The 15643-nt window shown below is 42.8% G+C and overlaps 1 long non-coding RNA gene across 1 annotated transcript; it reads right to left on the reverse strand.

The window, feature by feature from the left end:
- Positions 1 to 388: 388 nt before the first annotated feature.
- Positions 389 to 14334, reverse strand: LOC310922254. The gene is made up of 3 exons (XR_014592356.1): positions 13926 to 14334; positions 1927 to 2167; positions 389 to 1397 (listed from the first exon to the last, which is right to left on the reverse strand). It is a non-coding gene; the product is annotated as an uncharacterized lncRNA (long non-coding RNA).
- Positions 14335 to 15643: the final 1309 nt, after the last annotated feature.

A 15643-nucleotide genomic window follows, 5' to 3' on the forward strand; every position in this document is an offset into this window, starting at 1 on the left:
CTGCTGTGTCCCACTTGTTGGATTGTCACAAATCACAGAGCATAGAATGACTCAGACTGGAAAAGTCCTCCGAGATTGTCCAGTCCAACCTTTAACAGAGTCACGGGTCCTGGGTCAAGGCTGCATGACAGGGCACACCAGTGACCTCATGCCAGCCCTGCAGCACCCACGCACAGATCTGGGTAGGCTGCCCTCACTCACAACACTTTTGGAGCAGCATTTGTGTGGCTGATGTGCTGGAGCTGCTCTGCAGAGCAATGCAACCCCCATGCTCCATCAGAGCACCCATCCTTGGCATCTGACAGTTACTGTGGTTGGGCATTGCATTTGCAAGCAAAACACACTTTCTCAATATTGTCTCCTTTATTGCCACCTCTTATAGCTGACAACACAGGATAGAATTTCATAAAGAAAGTCTCATGATAGCTGTTATTTATTATGCAAATGATGCCTGCCATGGCAACATTGCATGCAGTAGATAGCTTTATTTGCCCTGATACATGCATATTCAAATTTAGTCTGCATACATTGTGCCTACAAAATTTTTGTTTTCCTTGACACTTACAGGAGAACAAACTGCAATTAATACAGCCTGTTTAAGCAGGCAGCACCCCATTAGTTATCATCCATTTTCAGATTGGGACTCTAGACTAAAAAATATGGAGCTGGCTTCTTATTCAAGAGGAAAATACATCCAAACTATGGGTTTTCAAAGACACATTTAACTCACAATGGCCAGGATACTCACTTGGCCTTTAATGTGAAATGGAGTGTTAATTTTTCTCTGTCACCTCTTAATTGCTTCCTTATTATACTGTTCAAGCAGTTAATTGCTAGACTGAGTGAAAGAGTGTTTTCAAGGGAAAGGAAATGCCACAGCATGAAAGAAAAAAAATAGAAGCAGCACACTAGTGTAATTTGGCCTGATATAATGTTACTTGTGGTATTGCTTTAATGGCAACTACAAAAATTAACAGGAAAAGCTAAACAGTTTATTATTGCCAAACAGGGCAGGAGCTGTATCAGGAGGTTTGGTGATCATCAGTTTCTGGGATCATACTCAGGGACTCCATCTATTCCACGGACATGATGTTTGTGCTCAGGAGATTTCCTTCTGCTCCACCCCTCACAGTAAGGATCTTTACCTATTTGTAGTGCAGGAGCTGTTTCTCAGGTCCACCTCTCCCGCTGTACTCACTGATATTTGTGGGCTTCCCAGAGCATCCCTGAGCTGCCCAGAGCATCCCCAGGCCTCCAGGCTGGAAGGAAGCAGCAGCGCAGCCTCCGGCTCTCCAAGGCCACTGTCTGTGGCTGCTCTGCTGAGTTGTCCAGAGCCTCCTGAGCAATCCTGTACAGCAGACTTGAAGAAATAACCATCAAACATTTTTCTGCCGGTCCTGAAAATGCAAGGAACTGCAATGACTCACATTTCAAGAGGCTAGGAGCACACCTGACCTGTCTGAGCCCAGCATCACTGTCACTCCTCGGACATCAAGGCCAATCCTTTTGCCCCTGATTCAGCATGGAAAGGCTTTACTGATGCCACAGAGGGACAACATAGTCCAGATGCAAAGGCAAGAATTACAGGCCTTTATTTAAACAGCAAGTGATTGTAGGCTCTAGAGACAATCTTTGCATGACAGTGCTAGAATTCATGATCAGTAGCATTTCCTCTCTCCTCTAATTTTTATTAGAGAATAGTAATTATTAATGGAGGAAGGAGACAAAAAAAAAGCAGATACCAAAGATACTGTTGCATGGTAGTGTGAAAAACAAGGTTCACTTTCTATATAAATTTTAAGAAATAGGTTTAATAGAAAATAAAACAATTAGGAGATAGAAAAGAAAGGCAAAGTACAGCCAGCCAGGTGACTTGGCATTTAGCCGTGTCCACACCCTGCCATATCAGAGACATTCTTTAAATACCTGTTCTATTGCATCAGTCTGTTGCATATTCATATTTTTCCATAAACTAGTTTCCATATTCCAGGAACTGATTTGCATGGTCCCTCCTTGAGTCCGCCTTTTTAGAGCATATGTGTTTCATGGCTGTGTCTTCATTATCACCTCCAGCTTGGGCCTTGGTCCATACTTTCTTCAGATGGTAGATGCTGATAGTTGATATATCAATAGCAGAGTCTTCTTTACATGTTCACTGGATGTTATCCTGACCAGACAGACAGTTTAAGCATACTATATCAACTACTACCACTATGCCTATTTTTCTTTACTAATAGCAGAAATAAAAAAAAACTTATATCCTTACCAAAACGTTATTAATCATATAGCACACATCTTGCGAAAAGCCAACTTTATAATATACATTTATAACAGTAGATTTAAATATACACATTAATTTATAAGCAAAGTTGTTGGAGTCCAGGGCATCCCTCTGGGCGCCCTGGGAAGTCACAGACCTCGGTAGAGAGGCCTGGGACCCAAGAAAGAGGGTCTGGGGTCTGTGCAGGGGGGTTTGCCTGGCACAGAGCCCAGGAAGACACAGGCTTTGATCTTGGTCCATGAGAAAAACATCTAACACAGAGAAGAATTGCAAGTCACAAAGGTGTTACTGAGAGTAGTGTAGTTATCACTGTGCAGAAGATTTTGTAGTTTTGGGTTTTTAGAATGTAGATGCAAAGGGACAAGATGGAGATTTTAGGGTGGTGCCCTGGGTTGTTCTTCTTCTCCCTTGGCATCCATCTTCTGCAGTGACGTGGGCACAAAATAGTTTCAGTGGATTGGATCAAAGTAGAAATGACCGTGTTAGTATAGGTGATAGACATTGGCACAGAATTGTAAATAATGGGTACGTAGTTATCTGTATAAGAGGTAGCGACCTCCCATCACAGGGGGAGTCGCCTCGTGTCCGAGCTGCTGTGAACACCATGGCCGGACACAGGGGAAGGGGAGTCACCTCGTGTCCAAGCTGCTGTGAACACCATGGCCGGACACACAGAATTGTAAGATAAGAACTAATAAACAACGCGAGAAACCAGAAAACCAAGACCTTGAGATTCCCTTCATTCTCGCGCAGAACACCGAGCACCGAGCTCAGCACAGAACACAGAGACACAGAGTCAGACAGCAGACCTAAATCCTTCAGAGGTCAAGAGGGAAAATCACTCCCTTCGTGCCCACACGAACCACCAGCCAGCTTTGGAATCTCGGGTGGAAACAACCGGATTAAAACCCTGAGAAAAGTGAGTTAAATATGAAATTTGAATTAATTTCCTAAATGTAGCTTCCCAGTGGACAATAGAAAAGAGATGATCCAATTATCGACTTGTGCTTATTAGCATTCAAACATGTTGATTAACTCATTAGTAAGACTACATTTAAAGTCATCCCTTTTGTTTCCTTCTATAAACTGTTGGTCTTTCATTTATTGAAGGAAGAAAATACATTTATTTAGGACTGAGGAGAATGAGCCAACTTTGACTGAAGAATAACAAACTTTATAGAAAATAAAAAATATCTCCTTTCATTTTACAAGATTTTATGAAGTAGCACTGTCATCTGCTGAATTGGGTGGGTGAAAAGGTTATGCCTGACAATTGCAATTTAACTGGGAGAAAATCATGAGTAGGAAATATCAAAGCAGAATTTAGCTTTCAACCAGACACATCTCAGAACTGCACAGAGAACTCCAAAACAACATTTCTAAAGTCAAACAGAGTGGCCAGACTGCTCATGGCTCATGTGCAAAACTGCTGCTGTCTGCACACCCTGCAGGCACCAGCCACCCCAATTCTTAGCACAAAAACACCCCACTGAACATGTGGGATGTGTGATTTCGAGTCCCAGAGCTAAGACATAAGGTTTTGGCACAAAGTGAGGGGAAGGTGTGAGCTGCATATCTTCACCACCTGCAGCTACCACCTCCAGGGCAGACAAACATGACACCCCTGTACAGAGCTGCAGGACCTGCCCTTGGTGACACTGCTGTCATCTTACCAGGACAGCCCAGGCACCACCTTTAGTCAACATAAAACATGAAACAAGGCATTCTTACTTTGCAGGACTTCATCAGTCTTGATTAAGAGTGCACCACCATGCTGGAAAAGGTGAGGAGACCCAGCAGAGCCCAGAGCAGAGGTGGCTGACATGAAGGGAATGGCTGCAGAGGGAGTTTGTCACTGCAGAAACTTACTGGGACATTTTTGTCACAGACAGAAACCCCAGCAGAAACCTCAGTTCATCTTCCCCACATAACCAGCAGTGGAGAAGGGACCTGTCCTTGTGAGCCAGACATCCACCTGTGGTAGGAATGACTGACCAGCTCTCACAAAGGTAAATAAACAATCCCAGCACCAACTCCATTCAACATGCAGTCAAGATTTTCTCAACTCAGGCATCAGGGAAAAGTTCCAAAACTCTGGATATTCTTTTAATGATTATTTCAGTGTTTCTTTAGTATTTTATTTTACTATCCCCCTGAGAAATTGCACAATAATTGCTTAGCAGTGCCCAGAGATTTTCACTTCTTTTCATAGAGTAAATGTTGTGTCTTGGCCACATCTGTGTCTTCATTGTCTACCTGTTTATCCAGCCTTCACTTCCACCCGACCCATACACTTCACAATGTTATAAATGCAACAGCAAAAATCGGATTAATAAAGAAACAATTTATTAATAAAACAATCTCAATCACCGATAAAGAGAGAAAACCACAAATAGGATTTGCAGCGCAGCGCTGGGTGGATGAGGGGTCCGTACTCTAAGGTACAGTTTTCCCAAATCCACACGGAGTGGATCGCAGCTCGGGGTTTTATAGGAGTTTTTGTGTCCCGAGGCAAAACAGGTGCTCGGGATAGTCCAGCAAATAGTCCAAATAATTTTCGGATGGGCTTCCCAGATTTGTCGAACTTTGCAGATCGTATTCCGGGAAGGTTCTTTTCACATGCAGATGGAGCCCGCCGGTCCGTGGTTATTTCAATGTGTATTCCTCGGCGGAGAATTCTCTTTTCGTTCGGGGAGGAATTTCTCTGTCTGGGTATGATGCCGATTCTTATCTGGGTTGGCTAGTGTCTTTGTTCATCCTGATGGCTCCTGTCCTGTTCTTTTGTCCCAGGACTGGGGGACGGTGGAAACCTGGCTTGGGGAAAGTTTCTACGGACTATACCTTTTCACATTTTTTATATTAACACCAATCTAACATATATTGCTATATTCTTTTATCACAAATTTTTACCCAATGCCACATTTATCACAACAAGTTTAAACTTATTTTATTCTGTCCACTATTCTTGTGGAATATCGCCACTGCCAGAACCTTTGAGCTGGCTCAGCCGCCGCAACGGAATGATTTGAGTGGGACGTCCCCCTGAGCGAGTGACGGGCAGTGTGTCTCAGAGCTCTTGGCTCTACAGCTCGGATGTCTTTGCTTGGTGTAGGCTGGGGGCAAGGACTGAGCGGGAGGTCTTCTGTCTCGCTAGCAACAGACCCCGAGCGGCGGGCACAGCAGGTTATAAACAAACAGGATTCAGGGGGCAAGTAGTGACTTTCGACCAATGAGGGGGAAGAGAACATAGGAGAGTCTCAAACCTTAGAAACTAATAGAAAGCCAGCAGAAGGAAAACAAATTTTACGAACTAATGATACACCGGGGATCAGGGGAACCCCCAAAACAGGTTTTGACAGAGATTGGTCCAGTAAAAGATTGGCTTAGAACCTTCAGGAAAAGGGTTGGGGTCTGACATAACTGACAGCTCCAGTGGAGAAAACTTCTGGGACAAAACCATGAACTTGGACCAAACAAGGGGGTACAGAACAGTCCAGTAACCCTAGAACTCAAACAAACTGCAACAGTGGAATATTTAATAATAAAATGCTGAGGCATAGAATGAATTAAATATTCTACCACAGATAACACAGACCATCTTTCTCCTCTGGCCATGTAATGACTTTGTGCTAAAACACAGGAAGAAATTGTTAAAAACTCCTTGAAACACATTGAGAAATATCTCTCTCCCAACGGTATAATCAACAAGTCTTTAAAATTCAGTTTAAACACACCAAAAGGTCTCATTTTGCAGAATTCCTGAAACCTTTCTGCAAAAACATTTGATGTCCATACAATACCTAAGTATATGTATACATTACCCCCATGCAGCACCTTGCTGTTATTATAACATAGTAGCAACCTCTTTATTAATTTCTGCCATTTTAGAGGGCATAAATAGGTTCTCTGAATAAGATGCAATTAAATTGAACAACCTGATGTCTTATTTTCATACAAATCTATTTTATTAAACTGTCTGTACCCATTCTTGTATATTAGGATTTTTACTTAAATCTCTCTCATTTTTCTCTTTAACTTCCAATTTGCCTTTGTCTAAAGATACTGACAATATCCTATATAGCATTGAAATCAATTTAGTGAGACAGTCTGTACAACAATTTTTCAATCTGCTACATTTGCATTTCTATACCTTCTTTTAATTCACAAAGAACAGCATGTCTTACCCAAAGGAAATGGGAAAACTGAGCTCCAGGAATATTAAAATATTCTACAAATTGGTCAAACAATTTAAAATGCCCATCTTTAAACAAATCTTTAATACAAATAGACCCTTTTTGTTGCTAGGTTCTAAAAGCTCCATTTTTAATACAAGTGGAAGGTCCTCATTATAACACAATAGAGTTAAGAGAGACAATTTCTCATACCAGCCCATGAATTTATGCACTTTCCCCACATTTTACAGACTAGGACATCGTTGTTAACATAATCTTTTTCTGTCACATCATTTTTATATATATTTTAATGTCTGTGTTATCTCTCAAGTTCAAGTTCTGTATTTATAGATCCTTGTACAAACATGTGAAGGAAATTACCTATGGTCCTTCTGAGCTTGTCTGTCCGGCTAGCTCTGCTCTTCAGATACCATACAAATGAGTTAATCCTTTGGGTCCAGATTTCAGACAGAGACATGACCTTGCTTGGAAGAATGGAGAGGACTCACACTTGGTGTTACTTAGGAAGGTGTTTATTCAGGTCGAAAGCCCAGGTGGTCAAAGCGTGAGTGAGTGTGAGAATTCTTGCTTGCCCTTATCAACATGGGCATTACAGATGGAAATTAGGGGGAGTGGTTTAGGTACAGGGGGGCATTGACATTGACATATAGGGAAAAAAGGGGTGTGGATGATACCTGAGGGCTGGCAGAGCCACCTGGCTTAGCCAGAGCCATCAAGTACAAGGGAGCGTCCACAGATAAGATACAAAGTTATGCAATGGCCTAGCCAGGGCTATCAGAGACATACAATGGGGAAGGCCAGGGCTATTATCTTGAGTTGATGACAGTCATCAAGGGAAGCAAGGTGGGGGTGTAGGAATTAAACCTTTTACAGAAACTTAACAAAAATTACAGAAATTCTAGAAAAACCCCAAAATGCACACCGCAACAATTATCCTTGTCAGCTCCTTATCACTTAGAGTTGCGATGTGTTAATCCCACTCTCCTGTCACAATTCTCGCAGAGCTGCTGCATCATACTGGAGCAAGGTTTCCATTTAGCTTCCTTATACCTTCAACTGTACTACAACCTTTATCAGTAAAAAAAATAGCATTCATGTCTCTTTACAAAGTTTACATTTCAACTACATAAATGAAGGAGTAAATTAATAGTCATTCACATAAAAAGAAAACTGAAGTATTAGACAGAACTAAAATGTTAAACTGAAGTTTGTTCTACAGGATTTCGAGCATGAGAGATTTAGATTCCACGAGGCAGAACCACTCACCTAAACCTGATCTCCCCAGAGCCAGTGTTTAGAGACTATCAATTTAAGCAGGACTAAGGCCTTCTCTCTGATACTGAAAAGGAGATGTCTCTCCCAGTTAGAGAGCTACAGGACAGATTACTCATTTAGGATGAATTAACCTCACTGAACACTGGGCTGTGGAAAACCCAGATATCTGAGCTAAGCTTTTTGACTATGATTTCTCTGTTTTCATGGAGACACACAGCAGGTCTCCCACCTAATACAGGTGAGATGATTTTCTCTCTGGAGGTAGAGAGCTCATAGGTAGAGGACTCTCAATGACAAGCTTAGACAAAGTGCCAGACTCTTAGCTAGCTAAGCAAAAGTAGAAAAAACCCTTTGTCCCATGGATTTGTTTCCATTCATAACTCCATCACTTCTTCTGTGGGACCACCCGTGGCAACGTACTGCCTGAATAAATAAGGCACATCTTGAAAACAAAAGAACAGCCTTAAATTCTGCTCAGTTAGTCACTGTATATCACAGGTAAATCTATCAGTGCAGGTTTGTGTAACATTCCTGTTGCCTGGATCCAAAGCTGCTGAGCTATCATACCCCAGTAAAAGTGGTGAATTGCAGCTCTTCTCTAAAAGTAGGAAAACATCAGCAAATCCATGGCAGAGGGGAAGTAGAAACACTAACAAGGAAACAGTAAAAACAGCATTGAGAGGGAAAGTGGTGTCTGAAGAAACTCCTTTGACACCTTCCTGCCATAGCCTCTCCCCCTTCCTGTGGTTGTCGAGACAGCCACAACACTCAGAGTGCCTCGGTATAACATCTGAAGGCTTCAAGTATCAGCACCTTGTTATCTAAAAGTCACTCATACCTTTCCTCTGTTACAATCCCATAGGCAGCTCCACACAGCTCTGGCTCTCTCTCCTCCTTCTACAGTTCCAGCTCACTCCTTCCTGTCCCTAGCACAGCCACCTAGCCCTGTCTGTCCCTCATACAGCATCTTACCCTTTCTGTCCCTTGCACAGCCTTTTGTGCCTTCCTCCTCACAGCACAGCCAACAGAGTCCAACTCCCTACCTGCTCACTCTTTATCACATCCATAGTTGTGAGGGCAAGGCTGTTCCCACTCTTGGATAATTAACACAGCTGCAATATATCAAGGGCAAGATGGCCTTTAGCACTGTCTCTCTTCCCACACCTTCCTGCACACTGAGCATCTCACCAGCAGAGAACCAGAGTCAAGGGATGCTGATCAGCCAGCTGCAAAGGCAGTGACACCAAGTGGCTCAGCACAGCTGGCTCAGAGAATCCCAGGTCCCAGGGGACACACTGCTCAGCCCTCAGGAGCACTGCCAAACACAAGCAGGCAGAAGAGCACAAAACCATTTAAAAAGTCACACAATTCTACATGCAACTTGTTTATCATATCCCTCCTCTCTATTTCTCCCCCTCAGAAAAGCTTCATATCTTCTTTGAGTGGTGTTTGTCCTACCTATTCCCACAGATTTTTCCATCACAAAAACACCACAACTTCCTGTCTCTATTTCAACACTTTGCTTTCCTTCCACTCATTCACCAGCCTTGCCTTCTGGCTTCCATTAGGCTGTCAGATTTTACTTCCCCACTCCGTCCCTGATGATTCTGTAATATGACCAAACTAAACAATTGGGGCAAAATTCATTCCACTACTGTTCTGCTAAAGCCTGCGGATTTACTTTAGGATTGAATTTGCTCTTCTTATGTGAGAAAATGGGGGATTCAAAAGGACATAAAAGAAGAATGAAAATCAAAACTGACCTTGATGGTCATATTTTCTTTAATCCATGAAGGCCACTAGATTAATGCATCCAGCCTGACAATACTGCCTGCATTTAAATGTGGGTGTGTGTAAATATAGGTGAGGACACTAATCAGCCAGGTGGCTACATGTTACCCTGAACACAAGCAATTAACTACAAGGGAAATTTTCTCCCAGAGGTTAGTTATTTCATAGCCAATTAACCAGGCAGCTTCACCTCACTTTGAACTGTGTGTAAAGTAAGAGCCATGTCTGCATCTGGACCTTCAATAGATTCCCTGTAGCTTTAGCCATCAGCCCTATTCATCTTTTTCTAAAGTAGTTACAGCATCCACCTGCCTTTCAGTATTTAACTCCTTCATTTGTAAAGAAGCAAGCAGAACATTTGAACAAAAAGATATTTTTATCTTTATAATAGGCAAGGCAATTTTAGCAGTATATGTCTATGAAACTCAGCACTCAGCCTTGTGTAGTGTCTTCACAAAATCAGTGAATGCACTTTATTAAACATACACAGTGTCTGCAAAGCTGGCCTTTGGACAGAGAAATCTGTGTTCCTTCATGTTCAGAATGTGGCAGGTCCAAGGAAGATTGAGTGAGTGCTCAGGAGAAGAATACATCCAGGTAACACAAGCTAACGCTGCACTCTCTTTATGTAATACATTAATAATATAATTACACCTTAAATATTAATAGAATATGCAGAATAGCGCTGAACAGATCGTATCACAGGCTGTGCATGACTGCGTGCATGTAAGCAATATCAGATTGTGTTACCAGCAGACACATGACAGTGTTACAGACCTGGGTGGGTACACCCTGGGCAGCCCCAGAGGGCAGGGGAGACCCAGGCAGGGGAACCCCAGAGGGCAGGGGAGCCCCAAAGGGCAGAGGAGCCCCGGGCAGGGGAGCAGCAGCTCCAGGGGCAGGAATCACGGTGCTGTCCCAACCCTGCCCTGCTCTGCTCCATCCTGACAGCTGAACTGTCACTGCATCCTCAGGTACTGCACCTTCTCCCTTGCAGCCCACATCTCAGCACAGGACCAGAGCAGGGCTTAACTCTGATTATTGTGGTGATTATTCCCATGAAACGTGTGTCCAGCTGGATGGGGTCCTGCCTGAGGACCACTAACACAAGTCTCTGTCACAAGAGCTCCCTCTGCCAGGGTCTGCCCCACCAGACACAGAGACCTGCAGAACTCATCACAGCTCAGCTCCACAGCCTGCAGTGCCCAGGAGCCCCCAGGGATCCAACATCCCCGGTGTGAGCAACAAAAGGCATTTCCCAGCACTGTCCTGGTCCATCTAGAGGAGAATCAGGGAACAGTTTCATGTCCCAGTGCTGTGATTTCAAAAGTACTCCTGAACCCCTGTGACTCACCCTGAAAGTCTTCTCAATTACAAGGTAAACAGAGTCAAGAGTGTAGTTAGAATAACTACAAGGTCCATAACTGTTATGAAATTCTCTGAGATTTTCTTTGCATTCTTTCTGAGAGATTTTAGTGTAAGAGAAATCTCAGATATTTTAAGAAGAAAAAAATCTACCCTGTGAAAAAACACATTAGACAAGACACACATTCTCCTTCCATAAAGGGATTAAGAGACATGACGGAAAAGGAAGTATCTCTTGGACTTTGCAGTTTCTAGGTTGCCAAGTTCTTGCTGAAATAAGAACATAAAAGCAGAACACAAACAGAATTTTGAATAAAATCAAATGAAACAGTAAAAACACAAATTGAGCAATGTTTCAGTAGTTGCTTTTCGCTCTGGACAGGTTAATAAATTGAAATAGATATTTAAGTTTATGGTCAGGATTATCAGAGAAGAGATGGTTATAACTTGGCTGCATCAATTCCCATCCCCTTGCTATTCTCTGTGTATCTCTCAGTAACAAGACTGTCATTTTAAGTACTATTTATTTACCAGACAACCACGGTATTGTCTGACATAGAATATTTCCATGAATTTTATTTGCTAAAAAATAGCAACATGAAATGTAAGTTTTTTAATCTGCTACAATAAGTATCAAAAAATCAAAACTAATCAAACTCATGCTGACAATTAGTTAGATAAAAGTCTGACAATTCTGTCCACTACAGCTACTATTATTTACATAAGAAAATTATCAATTACACAGTAAGTTACCATTATATAGTTTAGGCAGAGAATTGGAAAATATATGTAAGCTATACAGTTTACATTTTAAAATTAGCTGTTCCTAGAATGTATGGGAAGTGAAAGCTGAAATTCATGACCCTCCCACACTACAGACTGAAAAAATATGTTGTATCAAACATCCACATAAATTATAAAAGTCCCTTTAAAATGTCAAGTATAGATCCTACTGTGCTTAGGATGTCAGCATACCTCTAAAAATATGGAGTGATGAGGCATGGATACAATTTATAGTGGAAATCAAGCATGCTTTTCAACTTGCACACACAAAAAAATGTGATAAATCAAACAAATCTTCCCCTTTTCAAATTGAAGTTGAACTGCAACTGTATTGAGTTCACACAAATTGTCCAGATTAGTGATATCTGATTACAGTATTTAGGAATCCACAGCTGTAATATCATATTGCCTTTTTTTTTTGACAGTAGGATTACAAAATTTAATGCTGCAGTTTTAGAAGACAAATGCATTAGTTGAAATCATCAGCCATTTGCATTAAATGGTGCTGAATAGAGAATGTTTATTAGTTTAGTTGTGACACCCCTGGCTTTTGTAAAAATCAGTAAACCAACACTTTTAGGCTGAGCCTGCAAAGAGATATACCTTGGCACTCTCATTGCAAACAGAAAAATCTCCTTTTCTAGATCTTATTGTGGGACTAAATCTGTATTGTTTCCTTTTGGTTAGAAGCAATTTCTCAGAGAGCTATTTTAAAAAATGAGCAACAAATATTTATAAAATAATGTAGTTTATGCTGAAAACTAGCAGCTCTTGAGGAATGAAAAGAAAGAGTGGGATGGGATAAAATGTAGTGCTGTGAATTAACACAAGAGTAAGTGCAATGTGGTTTCCATACACAGAGAGAAAATTCGTGGACTTCCTCAGTGAAATGCAAAACCCCTTTGCTCTGTGACTGTCTTGCAAAGTGCTTCAACTGCAACACCTTCAAATAATGAGGCTAGTTAGGGGAGAAATCATCAGTAATATGTTCTTAGGCACCTAATCCTGGCTTTTTATTTACACAGGTCTGCCGTGCAGTGTCAGAAACCTGTCTGGTTATTAGCAGCCCTCTGAGGTCCTTCCCTTTCAAGTGGCTGCCCTCCAGAGAGGGAGGGAGGACAAAACATTAGTTGTTGAAGGTTTTTTCTCCTAAAGCGTTCTGCAGCATGGGGAGCACCGCGGGCCGCTCCCGAGGGTGCCCGGAGCCGGGAATGCTGCGGGAGAGGCGCGATCCCATCCCGAGGGATGCTCTGCCCACGAGATGGCAGGCTGAGATGCTGTTTGCATTGCTCAGCCTCGCTTCCCCTGGAAACAGTTTCCTCTCTTAAATGATAGCAACTCCAGGTAGCAGAGGTGACATTTGCTTTACATTATGATACACACTAATTATTCATTAGCAATCCCAAAAGTATGTCGACTAAAAATGCTTTGCTATGGGTCATCACAGTAGGGGCTTTCAATATTGATACTGTTACACACACGTGCTCCACATCTGGTTGTTATTTACCCACTGATTTAGTGTTTTTCAGGCTACAGAATATTTTAAGTGCTGGTAATTATTGTTTGCTTGCTAAAATTCCTTACAGTCGGTAATGAACTTAATGTCTTGTACTTTCATTGAGAAACTCTGGAGGTCACAAAACAATTGCTTGACTGTGAGATCAAATGGGAGATTTAAAAGCTAAAGCTGCTGCAAAACTGACTGGAGCTTTCTGTGGACTGGAGACACAAGGGTTCTGTAAAAGGTGATGCCTGACTCCACCTCAAATGTCACCAAAAATTTGTGTCACTACAGCAAGGACACTGAGTTTTGATTCACCTCTGCTCCCAAGTATCCAGGATAGAAAATAGGTGATGAGGAGTGTTAATAGAGCTGAACAGGAAGGTCAGGAGGTCCAAAAGCACCAGCAGCTCTCAGTCCAGCCTCACATGCTTTTAACCCTAGATAAAAGCACCTAGGATAGGCAGAAGGAGGAGGCAAAGAGATTTGGACCTTGGTTTCAACCAAGTATAAGATGGGAATTTTTGGAAAAGTAAGTGCAGACCTCCTCCCTGGGAACCCTCTTCAGTGGCTGCAGAGCTGCTGAGCTGTCTCATTTCTTCACCTCGTCACTGCTGTACAGAAACAACTCAAACGTCCCTGACAGGTCCTACCTGGGCAGTCCTGCTCTCAGCAGGTTCATCTTCAGTCACCCTAAACAAACACCCACTCTACAGAGAAGGATACACAGTCTTACCTTAGTGTCCTGGTTTGGGAGTACTTAAACAGATCCTTTAAAATAGTAGAGGATGTCCAGGTGCACAGCAGTGAAGGGAATCACATATAGTCAAAATGTTTTGTAAACAAAAAAATCCTGAGTTCTAAAACAGTAACAAAAGCCCTTGTTTTAAAGAGAGCCAACCAAAAATCACATTCCAGGTAGGCTGACACCATTAAAAGCATCTCTGGGGATCACCTTACCACAGATTCTTTTAAAAGAATATTCTGAGTTGGAAAGGACCTGCAAAAAACCTCAAGTCCAACTCTTAAGTGAATGATCCATATGGAAATCAAACCTGCCAGCCTGGTGATTTTTAGCACCGTGCTCTTATATGAGCTAATCTCAGGGTCTGCACTGTCTGGTAGTTTAGCACAGATGTGAGGTGTTTTTTTTCCTAAGGGAATTGTGGCAGATATTGGCAGCTTGGCTGACCAATTAAAGAGTTGTTCACACCTCTGGAGAGCCCAGGCTTAAATCAGAGATCCCCAGGTGACTCAGCCCTTTTTCCTCTTCCAGCTGGCAAGAAGTTAACATCACTTCGTAAGTTAGAGGCTCGGGTCCAGGCCCCGCCGCCCCCCCCCAGCAGTCGGGGCCAGGCCCGGCCAGGCCTCTGGGGGCCGCTGCCCCCCCCCCCACCCCCCACCCCCCTCAAGCAGCAGCCCGGGCTGGCTGTGTCCCCTCTCTCCCCCCTCGGCTCCCAACTGGGGGAGGATTGCAGATCGGCAGTGCTGGCTTTGCACCAGGGGCCATGGCAGCCGTGCCCTTGGCTCGGCTGCTGGAGCCACTGGCCCGACGGAGGAGAGAATCTTTTTCCGGAGCCTCAGGGAGCTGATCCAAGTTTGAGTCTGCTTTGGATTTAACCAGGGGTGGGGGAGGGTCATCTTATCAGCATTCCTGAGCACGCTTCCCTCCCCACCCCCATCACCTGCTCAGCCTTGAAGTTCCATACCAGGAGTCAGCTGGACAGAAAGACTCTAAGCAAAGACATTAACTCTTTCCCTCCTCCATGGAAGGCAGAGTGATTTAAAATGTAGAGAGACAGCATGAAACAAAGTCAGCCAAGGAACTGATAAAGACAATTGGAAGAAGGGATGGAGGAAGTGGACATTTTTGACTGGACTTCTCAGGATGTAAATCATGGAGAAATGGACTATTTCTTGTAATATCATAATGCTGTTTGGGGAATGCAAGTTCTAGCCAAAGGGTTGTGTGTACTGATATAATTGAGATTTAATTGAGAATTTAGAATAGAGTAAGCCCCCTGGCTCCTGGGGTAAAAATAAGGAGGTCTCAGCTTTTGAGACAAAGATGATTCTAGAGAGAAAGTGATTTGAAGCCCCAGCTCCTGGGCTAAAGGGAGGTCTCTATTTCCTCTGAGATAGAGATGGTTTTAGAGGTAGAAGGAGAATCTTTGTTTTATACTGGAAGAAGCATTCTTAAAATGGTACCCCAAATATGCTGAGGCCCATGAGCAGCTTAGGAAACTGTTAAATGGGTAGGACTGCACAGATCTGCAAAATTCCAGGTGGTTGCAGATTTGTGACATTGAGAGCCACCAGACCTTTTCTTGTGGCATGTATCTCCATGAAATTCTGGAGAGATTCCTCTCCCCAAAGTGGTGCAAGATTATGTCTAGATGGTTGCAACTGAGTGAAAATCATAGTTTTCTCTTTATGTTGTATGGGAAAGTGAAC

Source organism: Zosterops lateralis (genome assembly GCF_965231275.1).
Source record: "Zosterops lateralis genome assembly, chromosome: W".
NCBI classification, from domain to species: Eukaryota; Metazoa; Chordata; class Aves; order Passeriformes; family Zosteropidae; genus Zosterops; species Zosterops lateralis.